We start from the raw sequence: 11,437 nt of genomic DNA on the forward strand, positions 1-11,437 counted from the left end.
GCTATATATAATATATATTATATTTTTTACATTTCTGAAAATAGGGGCCCACGAGGGTGCAGGGCCCACCGGGCAACGCCCGCTATGCCAGATGGCCAGTCCAGCGCTGGTTACAATCAGCAAGCATGCAGAGTGATTTCTGTAGTACGCAGAGTGATTTCTGTTATCAAACGCTCAAAGTTTACCAATCAAAAGTCTCCAATTCATGTCCCGTTTCATGATTAAAGAACAAAAACAAACAAGACTGGCTGGCGGTGAGGGCACTACTGGGCGTTTTTTATCGAGCATTGTTAAAATCAATTTCTTTTTATAATTCATGGTGGCACCATTATTTGCCATCCTTAGTCGAAATTATTTCTGTCTTTGTTGACACAGGCTGTTCTGATTGATAGTCGAGGCACACGGACGCTGGGCAAATCAACAAGCCCTTTTCTCATTTTCCCTCATATGTGCTAATCCATAAAAAGCAGCCAGCAGTGTTAAAATCATTTCATACTCAGATAGATGCAGACCCATTTGGGAAGTGATGCTTTGTGTGCAGGGAATTACATATTTATTTTGGTAACGTGTAACCTTTTGCATTCAGGCTACCCTTTTGCGGTGAAGCGCAAGCCCACAAGTTGAAGTTGAGGACGGGAGTTTATACAGTAGCCTATATATAAGTGTTTCTCAACGGGGGCGGCACAGCCCCCCAGGGGGCGTTGGAGAGCTCTAGGGGGGCGTTGAGAAGGATACAGCTGAGAGGGGGCGGTGCTTAGTTGCCATTGGGGGTCCATTTAATAGTCCAACCGACAGCGGTTTCCAAATATCAGCGGTTGAGTTGTACGCAGCCAGGGTCGCGCACCCAGTGGAAAACAAAAAATGAGAACCCATGTACTATATAATGGAGTGTACAAACGATCTTATGGTTGCACCAAGAGCGAGACACTGATCAAATGCATAATTGATCAAATTAGCCAGGAAGGATGACTTTGTTTTCAGGATTTTTTTCTTTTGGTAACATATAACATTTTTCTAGCCTGTGTGACAAGCCAGACCTTTTTCTAGCCTGTGTGACAAGCGAGAACCTCTCTAGTAGAGAGTTTTGCTTGTCAGGCTCCCCTTTTGCACCCTGTGGAGGTCTGCTGAGAGCATGTCAGAGTTCACAGATAACTGGCTCCTTATTAATATGGTTTGGTAATGTGTGACCTTTTGCTTTCAGGCTACCCTTTTAAAGTGAAGCGCAAGCCCACAAGTGCAAGTGGAAGTGCCCACGGTGCTATGGTTGCACCAAGAGGGAGACACGGATGAAATGCAAATGAAATGTCACCAGAAAATTAACCAGAAAGGATCCGAGAACAGAAAAAAGTGTGTGCTTAGTGTGCAAGGATTTCTTTTTGGTACCATTACTATAACCTTCTGCTAGCCTTTACAAGCCAAAACCCTCTGTGCAGGCTCTGGGCTCTACCTCTCTACTACAGGGCCTCTAGTCTGGCTTGATGAAAAGGGAAAAAATCTGCAGGATGTTCTGCTCCCTCTTTTATCCGTGACGTTTCAGGTTAAAAGGCGGGCTTTTACCCGAAATTGTTCTGCTCGCAGGTCAGACGTTTGGATGTGTCGTGCCGTGCGGGCTTCAACCTACTTTTTTCTCCAGTCTGGGGTGCATTCCTCAAAAGAGAAGTGGTTAGCATGTTAGCTTCTTTGGTAGTTGCCAATGGAAAAATGCATTGAAAACAACAAAGTAGCTAATCAAAGTAGTTTCGAGAAATGCACCCCTGGCTTGTCAGGCTACCAGCTACCACCAGGTACCACCAGGCTTGACGTCAAAGTTCACAGATAACTGTCTCCTTATCAACAGAACAGCCATGGCCAGCCTATCCACCTTGTGCACGGCAAATGATTAAACAAAACACAAAAAACGAATTACCATTAAAATGACAAGGAAATAACCACCCAGGAAATGTGGTGAAAATTTGTGCAATCATTAAAAAAAGAAAAAAGAAAAAACATCAGATTTTAAATGACCTCCTAGATAGAGAATACTGTGCAAAACAGCACTGGTATTAAAAACCTTTGGTTTACATGTCATTTTTAAAGCAACTTCCAAAGGGCAAAGTTGCAGCGCTGGTTAAGTGCATGCTTTGACAGCACGACTCCTACACTCTCTAATAATAGTCATTAAGGGCGGCTTAGATGCCTGCAGGACTCACTGTGCCACGGACTATATCACACACACATGCACACACACATGCATACACGCATACCTACACGCATGCACACACACACGCGCACGCAGGCACGCATGCACGCATGCATACACGCACACACACATGCATACACGCATACCTACACGCATGCACACACACGCACGCAGGCACGCATGCACACATGCATACACACACGCATGCACACACGAATGCACACACAAACGCACACATGCATACACAGACATGCATACACACACGCATGCACACACGAATGCACACACAAACGCACACATGCATACACGCACGAGTGCACACACACACACACACACACACGCACACACGCACCCACACACACACACACATGGCCGTTGACAGCTTTGTCCAGGCCTGGGACAAAGTCATCTGAAAATCCCCCGACCACTCTCTGGGCCCAGGCCAACTCACCCCTTTGTCCTCACCTTGTCGACTTCCCTGCACACACGCACACACCCATGCACGCACGCACGCACGCACACGGCCTCAGAACAACCTCACCATGTTCTGCACAAAATGGTTATACCTCGATATGGACAGAAGACAACAAGGCTATTCCGGTTGTCAACTGCGAATCGACAGTTTTTTTATAGATACCTAGCAGCAGCAGTAGTCTATGTCTGTGTTCTCCATTAAAGTTAAAATATGCCTGTGTAATGAAAGTGCTCGTAGCCTTGCATCTCCTCACAAGGATGCGGTGAGTGAGGCACTTGAATTCAATTGTTTACCTCCATATGTCTGGCAGGCCGGGACTGGGATGAACCGGGACCGGGCATTCTTAGTCAAGACCAGTCTGCCAGACATCGACAAAGACAAAGACAGTTTTATCAACCTTATACTTTTATTCATCTTTCATTATTTTGATCCTAACAGCCAAAAATTAATATTTAAATCTGGCACGGAGGGGTTAGCTGTAGTGGCATGAGGACTGATACCAAAGAAGGTGGATCTAACAAGAAGCGTCATTTTGTTTCTTTTCCGGTATCCACTTCATGTCGGGTGAACGCCCCTTTAGGAGACCTTCGGTTAGGAGACCTTCGGAGTCCTGAAGTTGAGAATAGTCCCCTAGCACTGTAGATGGCGGTAGCGCACGTCTTGTGCAAACACCTCAAAAAGAGAAGAAGTAGGGGACAACGCCCCCTTAGGAGACCCAACTTGAGCACACGCTTTTGCATTGAGTGGGCGTGTTTTGCGATATCTTGGTCTGATTCAGTATTTTTGCTGATACCACTACATAAAAGCCAGGCCAAAATCATCACCAGTCTTACAAAATCATCAGCAGTCCACCTGGCAAATGCCCTGTATGCCCTATGGCCAGTCCAGCGCTGATGACTCGACACTCAGACCACTACACACACAATCACTGAACCTCTCTCCATTGCTCATGCACCCACTTGTGAAACTCGGGGAGATACACATCCATTTCTAAAAGTTCAGAGAGTTTTAAGTAATAGTGGGCATTGGCACTGCCCTCACGATTAGATTCGATTACGATTCGGGAGGTAGCGATTAGATTTAATTCGTAATACACTACATTTTTACTGAGAGCAAAGCAAATTTTTCATCAGTCATGATGAGGCCGTATTGGCTGTTTTCTGTATCAGTCTTCAATGCTTCAATGCTTTGAAGTGCTTTTATTTAATTTAACATTCATTTGCTCCGGAAATATCTACCGAAGTAACTGAAACTTGAAAAAATATGCCGCATCGATTATGACACTTACCGCATTTAATTTAATTGCCCTGCCCCCACATTGCGATGCATTGCCGAATTGATTATAGTTGACTAGATGTAGGTAATGTTATTTTCTGCTGTCTATAGAAGAGCGAAATATATAGTAGCCGCGTCAGAAAAAAAAGGTAAGGATGGAACTTGATGAAGCTGCAGTGCTCTTCAGCAGAGCTGTAAGTAGAAGTTGAAGTAGTTACCATGAACTCATACTACTAGTGAAGAAAGACTGGGCTACTTCTCAGTGACTATACCCAGGGATGACCGGAGCACACAGCATACTAATCAAGGTTTTTTATTTTTTGGTCATTTTGTGCACCAAAAAATAAAAAACCTCTAAAAGTATGCTGAGTGCTCCGGTCATCCCTGGGTCTAGTCACTGAGAAGTAGCCCAGTCTTTCTTCATTCTACGGTCTGGACTGTGAGCACCACAAGGGCTGAAGCGCAGACATCCTTTCTTTTACTCATACTGCTAGTGTTGCAATTACATCGGTAAGAGAACTTGTACTGTACTTCTACTTTATGTAACTCTCTGAGAGCAAGTTCACACTGAGGACATGCAACTGATGTGACTGAGGGCGTCTGAGGACAGCATGGAGAATGAAGCATTCCGGGGAGCAGACGCAACATTGCTATGACATTACCGAGAGCCAGTAACAGATTAAGACAGAGGCATTACAATTTTGGTGACAGTAAGGTTATAACATAGGCTCTATGTTAAGAGGCTATATGTTATATCAGAACATTATTGACAAATGTTCGATTTTCAAGCATTTGTAGATGATCATGACATGCGTTCTACGTAGACACCACAGCCTCTGTCTAGAAAACAACAAAGTTGTCAGACAAATGGACACTTCCTGCTAACAGACAGACAGACAGGCAGACAGACAGACCAACGCGACCGTAAACATATATATACCCCACAGCAGGGCCATTGACAGCAATATCAAATGTGCTCCCTTCTCCAGTAGGGGGGGCTCTTTTGCTTTGCTCTACATAGTCTAGAGACAGAGGCTACCTCAGGAGTCTCTGCAAGACTAGAAAGCTGACGCCCATAATCTTAACATGTGAATGCAGTCTTTTTTGTTTTGTTTCCCAACCTTTTTTGTCTTGTGTACCCCCAAGCCTTTTCGTTGTGCCATGAGTACCCCCTAAGTCAAGTTCTATATCACTTTCACCATCCCAATGTAACTGACCTCCATATATTTCTTAAAATGTCATTTTTCCAAGTACCCCCTGCAGTGTTCTCGCGTACCCCTAGTGGTACACTTACCCCTGATTGGGAGACACTACTCTAGACAGAGGCTACCTCAGGCGTCTCTAGAAGACTAGACAGCAGACGCCCGTAATCTTAACATGTGAATGCAGTCTTTCACCGCCACGGAACAAGACAGAGAGGCATCTTGAATTTTCCAGTCTATTGCCAAAACATGAAAGGATCAGAAGGGGGTCACTGTCTCATTGTTAATATTCTTTGATCTACAAAATCCATTGCCCTTTAGCATCAATGCAATCTTTGAGTTGACAGTGCTATAACATTTTTTGTCATCCTTTTTGTGAGAACTTGAAAGTTTGAAACTTTCTTTGGCTACTCTCTTCTTTGATGCCCCCACCAACACACACACACACACACACACACACACACACACACACACACACACACACACACACACACACACACACACACACACACACACACACACACACACACACACACACACACCAACAACAAGAACAACATTACTGTGTGATGCAACACAACACTGAGCCGAAACATTTCATGCATTTTTCCAAATTAATGGTCTGGTTTGTCTGGCTACCGTGGCACCGGGCATAAATTGTCCATGGATACAACAACCAGACGGGAGACCCTGGCCTCAGAGAGAAGCAATCGTTTAAAAAAATATATATATATATATATTTTTTTTTGGAGATGCACAAGATCCAAGAACTGGTTCCGGATCCGGCAGGATAATAGGATTTTTCACAGGATCCGGATCCGGCAGGATCTTATGCAGTGAATCCGGTATCCGGCAGTTACCCAAAAATCAGAATCTGGTGCATCTCTAGCCTAGGTTTTTCAGTCAGTCGTTCACAATCCCAATTGCTGCATGGAGTGAAAGCCCTTTGGAAGCGGCCAGTGCAGGCAGTGTGGCAGTAAGCCAATGAGTCTAAAAAATAGTTTGAGCCAACGTAATAAAAAGGGCCCACGTGTGCGAGTAGGCTATGTGTTTCAAACCTTTAGTAGGATCCGGTATCCGGTTCCAGTTCCGGCAGGATCTTACAGTTTTTCTCGATTGCTTACACACAATTTTCGGAATCAATTCGCAAATTCTCAAAACTCTACACACAAATCTCCAAACCTCACACACAACGGGCAAAACTCTTCACTACCTCTGAAAAATGCACGTCTTGTCTCAAAACAATGTACTCTCTTCTAACAAGGTAATTTTGTTCTTAAAAATGACACACACAAGCAGTAATTTTTATACACTCATATGTGAACCATTGAACACTAATATGCACATGGTAAAACTCTATACTCAACTTGACACACATTAGAAACTTATTTTCTTCAGTGTTCTACTTACTAAAGAGGGTAGCAATGTGTTTTCTCACTGCATCCACTCATGTTTTCATCAATATCACATGCAATGTGTGTCCTTATGGGGTGATGATTTCAGATTGTAAACCGGTATGAAGAGAGTTTGCCCATGTGATGAGGAAGTGAACATAGTATGGTAGTTGATTTTAGTGTTTTGAATGACAGTGTGTTCAATGCGACAACCAGGGATTTTCTTCATGAAAATTGTGTGTAATCCAGATAATTGTGTGTAGTGGTTTGAAACGAGTGTGTTTTAAAACTGAAATGTGAGTATAAAGGAGGAATTGTGCTTAGTGTTCAGTGACATTGGTTAGGGGAGTTGGGAAATGGGTGAGATGTTCTGAGAATTGTGTGTGAAGTACCAGAAATTGTGTGGAAGCAATCGAGAAAAACTGTAAGCAGTGGATCCGGTATCCGGCAGGATCCTAAAAATCAGGATACGGTGCATCTCTATTGTTTAGGGCCTTTATACCTCGGCTCTATTTTTGACTGGAGGAGAGACAGGAAATTAGTGGGGAGAGAGAGACAGAGTGCTGGAATCGAACCCAGCGCCCTACAGTTAGGACAGGGCAGGCCCAGAGAGAAGCAATCCTGCCACATATAAAATCTCACCAGCTGCATCATCTCCTGAAACCAACTCATTCTAATGAGCTCTCTGTCTCTCTCACACACACACACACACACGCACACACACATACAAACAGTTTTGTACTTTTATTTGGATAGTCACACAGGGAAGGATTACAGATACAAACATGTTTTGAAAAATCCTGTAGATTGGCAAGATTGATAATATACAGAATGTACGTCCAGTAGTCTCTATGGATAGATGTGACATCTCCGTCTCCAAATGGACAGGCTCCCAAATATGGCAGAAATAGAGTAGTATTTGGCCAGTCCCTTTGCACTTTTTTGCATAATCCACACACACAAATAAAAACACTTCATGTTCAGCACAAAATGGTAATATCTCGATATGGACAAAAGACAACAAGGCTATTCCTGTTGTCCACTCTGAATCCAACCGTTTATCTATAGATACAGAGCAGCAGCAGTAGTCTATGTGCTCTCTACGCCTGTATAATGAAAGTGCTTGTAGCCTTGCATCTCCTCACAAGGATGCGTTGAGCGAGGCAATTTACATTGTTTATCTCCATACTGTCTGGACACTCAGACCACTACACACACAATCACTGAACTTTCTTCCATTGCTCATGCATACACTTCGCATCTCGGGGAGATACACATCCATTTCTAAAAAACTGCTCTTCTGCAGAGTTGCAAGTAGAAGAAACCATGTTATATCATACTACTAGTGTTGTAATTACATTAGGGGCCTATACTACAAAGCTGGTTCAGGATAAGTTAAGGTTAAGTTAAGAGGTAAATCATGTAATAGAGGAAAGTTGAACCCATGTTATATCATACTACTAGTGTTGTAATTACATTAGGGGCCTATACTACAAAGCTGGTTCAGGATAGGTTAAGAGGTAAATCATCTAATAGCAGAAAGTTGAAACATGTTATATCACACTACTAGTGTTGTAATTACATCAGTAAGACTACTGCTACTTTACTTCTACTTTATACTACGCTGCTCTTGAGAGATGAGAGCAGGTTCACACTGACGTGACCACCAGGCCTGGACTGGGGGAGAAATAGGGCTCGGGCACTTCTAGCATGAAGCGGCCCCTCATAAGGGAGAAATAGGGCTCGGGCACTTCTAGCATGAAGCGGCCCCTCATAATTAAAGCGGCGCAGAACTGACTCACCAGTGGGCCCAGCACCCTCGTGGGGCCCTATTTTCAGAAAAGTAAACAAATAAATAAATAAAATATTATTATTTTTAACATTTCTGAAAATAAGGGCCCACGTGGGTGCGGGGCCCACCGGGAAATGCCTGCTATGCCAGATGACCAGTCCAGCGCTGGACGTGACTGAGGGAGTCTGAAGAAGACACCATGGAGAATTTTATGCTCGAGACACCTGAAGACAGAATGTCATGCTGAGCTGAACATCAATGATGGAAAATGTCAGTGTGAATGCGCAATGGGCACCGTGCATAAGTAGTCCATGGATGCAGCAAGCCTCCGGGACGGGGAGTAGAAATCCTGCCATAGGCCTACCTTCCAAAATCCCATCTCCTGGTACCAGCACATCCCGATGAGCGCTCTCTCTCTCTCTCTCTCTCTCTCTCTCTCTCTCTCACTCTCCCTCTCACACACACACACGGAAGCCGACAGGTGGGCAGAAAAGGGGGACAGTTGTCCCAGGTCCAGGCATACGTAGAGCCCGGCTTTCAGATGACTTTGTCCTGGGCCCAGCCAAAGCTGTCAGCGGCCCTGCACACACATGCAGAACACACATCAAAATTATTGAAATCACCTGGGCGCAGGTGGCGCCTGGCAGAAAAGGTACATGGCAGAGTAGGGCTGCACGATTATGGAAAAAATCATAATCACGATTATTTTGGTCAAAATCATAATCACGATTATTAATCACGATTATTGATTTTTGCAGATTTTTTTGAAAATTATAACAAGATGAAATATAACCAAGAATGAATTACATACGGGAGGAGCAAACTAAAATGTAATAATTATGTAAAGGCAATAGCATGGAACTTTAGTGGACAGATTTCAGGCCAGAAACACCAGCCTGTCAGTATGTTCTGGGACTGGGTTCAAGGACGCTCTCAAAAGTAGGTCACTATTGCCACGATTAAAATCATGAGTTCGATTTTACTATGTTATCACGATTTTGATTATTTTTCGATTAATTGTGCAGCCCAATGGCAGAGTGTTTTCAGTTTCTGATGGCTGCCTGGGTCTCAACCCCATCATCACACCACTCTAATCATGTTGACAGGCAGCAGGAGAGGCAACCAGAGGGGTTTGGACTTCAGGGAAACAGCAGGACAGCTATTTATTAGTTTCAACTGCAGTATGCTAGAAATAAGCCACTGCTTTTAAAAGCAATGTTTTTTTTTTTTTTTTTTTTTTTAAGACTAACTCCAGTCATGCAGCCATACCTGAGGTAGTGTTAATTGCAGTGGCGAGCTATAGGTGACGGAAACTGTAGACCTCTTTTATAATAATATATATTTTAGTTCACACTACATTGGTGAGGAATTAAATGCTGTGCATTATACAAGTATCCTAGCAAGTCAGATTATAACGTGAAATCTTTGTGTGTGTGTGTGGAGAATGGGGAGGGTCAGCATTGTAATTACAGTCGGGTTTGCCAACCGTTTGTATCTGGACCCCAACTAAAGCAACTTGACAGGCAAAAACAACTACATTATGTTCTAATGCTTGGCGTTTACTAAGTAACAATACAAGACAAATCTGGACACACATGTATGTGAAGAGCTACTGGGATGACAACAGTGAGTGAGTCATTGAATGACAAAGATCAGATGCATTCAGGAAGGAAGGGTTAAGGTCGACAGGCTTTCCATGAACCGCAAGTCTGCATCTTTTACTAAGTAAATTACCCAATGTAGACATCTTAAGGGGTTTGGACTTCAGGGAAACAGCAGGACAGCTATTTATTAGTTTCAACTGCAGTATGCTAGAAATAAGCTTCTGCTTTTAAAAGCAATGTTTATTTTTCATTTTTTAGACTAACTCCAGTCATGCAGCCATGGGTGTAATTTTAGGTGTGGATGGTGGGGACATGGGGTTCGTTGGAAACTAACAAAGAACCATCACATACCAAACAAAGATTAAGTACAAACAAATTACATTACCTTTACCACATTTTCTGTGTTCTACGGCCACCTCCTAGAACTAAGTAACTTCTAATAGAACTAAAGTCAATGGGGATTTCCATGTTAACGCTCCGTGAGGCTCCATGAGAGCCGCCATTGCTGTGGAAAGATTGGTCCATAGAGGTCTATGGGAGTGACGTAACTCTGTTATTAGATGGCTCTGGTGGGGACATGTTCATGCCACTTTTGAGGGAAACCAAGCTTGTCCCCACCACTTTTTCACAAATATCATGCAAAAATAGCATACCCGAAGAATTTCCTATAATTTCCCCACCACTTTCCAAGCCAAACCTTCACCTCTGCATGCAGCAATACCTGATGTAGTTTTAATTGCAGTGGCGAGCTATAGGTGACGACAACTGTAGACCTTTAAAAAATATATATATATGTGTTTGAGTTGACACTACATCGGTGAGGAATGAATTGTTGTGCACTATACAAGTATCCTAGCAAGTCAGATAAATTATAACAAGAAATCAGTGTGTGTGTGTGTGGGGAGGGTCAGAGTTGCAATTACAGTCAGGTTAGCCAACCGTTTGTATCTGAACTCCAACGGTGCAGTACTAGACCAACTTGACAGGCAAAAACTGCAGTATGTCCTGCCGCTTGGCGTTTACTAAGTAACAATACAAGACAAATCTGGAAATACAAAAATGGCCTATTACTGTATGTGAAGAGCTGTTGGGATGACAACAGTGAGTCATTGGATGACAAAGATTAGATGCATTCAGGAAAGGAGGGTTAGGATCGACAGGCTTTCCATGAACCGCAAGCAAGCATCTTTTACTATGTAACCCAATGTAGAGCAAGGCTGCATCTCTTACTACGTAAGTAAGCCAATGTAGAGCAAGTCTGTTCCCTTCCGGCGAATAAGAAATAGTCATGAGGGCAACAGGTCATTGATTTCCAACCTAATGAGTCAAGCAGAGCGATTCCTGCTGAGAGAAAGAGAGAGACAGGGAGAGAGACAGAGACACAGAGAGACAGAGAAACACAGAGAGAGAGAGAGGGGGAGAGAGGAGGGAGAGAGGGAGCCAGAGAGGGAGAGAGAGAGAGAGGGAGGAGGGGGGGGGGGGGGGGGGGGGGGGGGGGGGGGGGGGGGAGACAGAG

This window comes from Engraulis encrasicolus, chromosome 5 (genome assembly GCF_034702125.1).
Source record: "Engraulis encrasicolus isolate BLACKSEA-1 chromosome 5, IST_EnEncr_1.0, whole genome shotgun sequence".
Taxonomy (NCBI): domain Eukaryota; kingdom Metazoa; phylum Chordata; class Actinopteri; order Clupeiformes; family Engraulidae; genus Engraulis; species Engraulis encrasicolus.